The following is a 2,500-nucleotide window of genomic DNA, read 5'->3' on the forward strand; positions in this document are numbered from 1 at the left end:
ATTTGTTGATGTCGGCTACCCCCCAAAATTGGGGGAAGTGCCTTTGGTATATATATATATATATATATATATATATATATATATATATATATATATATATATATATATTTATATATATATATATATATATATATATATATATATATATATATATATATATATATATATATATATAAGATAGTAGATACATACATAGATAGATAGATAGATATATAGAAAAATAGATAGATGTAAACCTGTAGAATGACCATGAAACTAAAAATGCAATAATTTGATTTAGAGTACATTTGACGGAGATGAGAAAAAACGATGGGAGACGCTTGGTGAAAGAAAGGAAATTACAAAGGAAAAAGACTAAAACTATAACAGGAAAATAGATTAGAAAGGGAAAGGGAAAGTGAAAGGCGAGGAAAAATTACGAGGAAACAGAATGAAACACGAGGAAATTATTCTTTGAGTTCGAAATCTTGGAATTTACATCATAGTTGGCTAGCAGGATTTATTGGTAATAATAAAATAAAAAGAATATTTCTATTATTAATATTATAATGATTTCTTTTAGAAACAAGTAATTTGAGCATTAAACATGAATGCTAAATTACTTGATAAGAAAAAAAAAATAATAGATAAGGCAAACATTGATATTATCGAAAGGGTTTGTGGTTGTGCTGGCCGATTTGGTAACGTCACTGACTGGTGAACGCCAGATTGCGGTTCAAGTCCAGGTCAAACTCGTTAGTTCCTTTGGGTGCTGCAAACTCACCATTCTTGTGAGCTAAAGATGTCGGTTTGGGGGAGTTTATAGCCCTATCTTCTGAGTCATCAGCAGCCATTACCTTGCCCTCCTTGGTCCTAGCTGGAAAATGTGTTTGGATGTATATATGGTCAATCTCTAGGCCATTGTCCTAACTGATAGGGCAAGCTCACTGCAAAATTTCAGTTTATCACTACGGTCATATAGAAGCATTTCTTCCCTTCTTCTTATCTATTTTCTAGGCTGTTTACAGTAACATCTTGGTTTAATGAAAATAATTATAAAGCATATCTGGATTTAAAATAGCAAACACTAAAAAAGGAACATGGTTACTCATTGATGAATGGCTTTTTGTCAAATAAATTAAAAAATTTTGTCTCCCTCAGATATTATTGAATTTAATTCTCTTTTCATGTGAAACAAATTTGGAGTTATGTTCTTAAATAGTCTGTTGAATCAATGGTACTTCAGAAGTTCGAATGTTTTATGTTGAACACTGTGACATGAGTCTATCTTCATACTTTATATGTGACAGATCTATTTTAATGTAGGTACTAATAACAAGTTATCATATAATTTTTATTCATTACTTTTCATATAGTTTATTTATTCTGTATTACATTTTTTCACCGAATATTCATCCCTATTGAAGCCCATGGGCTCTTAGTATCTTGCTTTCCCAACTATGGTTGTAGTTTAGCTGATAATAATAATAATGATAACAACAACAACAATAATAATAATAATAATAATAATAATAATAATAATAATAATAATAATAATAATAATAATAATAATAATAATAATAATATTGCAGAGAATAATTTTGATATGAATATCAAGGCGATATTAAAACTACCTAACATTCTCTTAAACAAAAAGGAATTCCATGAAGACGAAAGGGATTCAATCATCAAAACATAAAGTTATATGACCGCAAAAGTCCATTCCAGAAGAACGAAGACCTTTCATTGCCTTTGTTTTTTTCTAATAATGTTAGGTGGAAATTAAAAGCCTTTTTCTTTCATGCCATCAGGCGTTTAATATTCCTCAAAACATTAAGTCGTAAAGACATCCTCTTATATATTAAAAATTCTATGGCAGAGTTTGTAGAGCAATCAATGCTTAAAATGCACTGGACTTGAGATAAATTGAATATCTAATAAACATTTCATTTCTAGGTTTTATACGTCTCTAACATTCACCCAAAGAAAGTTTATTAACAACCGCACTGAAGGGTTATTAATATTATTATTATTGTTATTATTAGATGCAATAGCAGGATTCTTTAAGTCCTAGGGGTCCAACAGGGAAAAATAGCACGGTTTGGAAAAAACAAAGATAAGAATAAACTACAAGAGAGGTAATGAACAATTAAAATAAATTTTTCAAGAACTTCATGATAAAAGGAAAGAACACAAGTTATCGATATAATAAGACTCTTGCCTTGATTTACCTCCAGACTAAGTAAACTGGGAAATGAAATCATATTTCTGTTTAGTCTAGAAAGAATCACGTGTCCGGATATTCGATTGGTCAGCTTTGGGTAAGCTTTGCGGTTTACAAATGCAGATTTCTTAAATGATAAGGTTTTGAAGGTATGATTATCATTAGGGATAATTTTAGATACAAATATAATCATCTCGTAAGATAGTTTATATTCCCTTTTGTATCTTTGCATTATTGACAATTTGATAGATATTCCAAAAGAGTTTGAGAATGATTCCTGTGTCTACAAATATATCT

General features: G+C 29.4%; 1 protein-coding gene across 1 annotated transcript in view; it reads left to right on the forward strand.

The window, feature by feature from the left end:
* Positions 1-2,500, forward strand: part of LOC137652877 (basic proline-rich protein-like) — a 30,106-nt gene that overhangs the window by 8,963 nt on the left and 18,643 nt on the right. The gene's annotated exons all lie outside the window — the stretch shown is intronic.

This window comes from Palaemon carinicauda, chromosome 14 (assembly GCF_036898095.1).
Source record: "Palaemon carinicauda isolate YSFRI2023 chromosome 14, ASM3689809v2, whole genome shotgun sequence".
Lineage (NCBI taxonomy): Eukaryota > Metazoa > Arthropoda > Malacostraca > Decapoda > Palaemonidae > Palaemon > Palaemon carinicauda.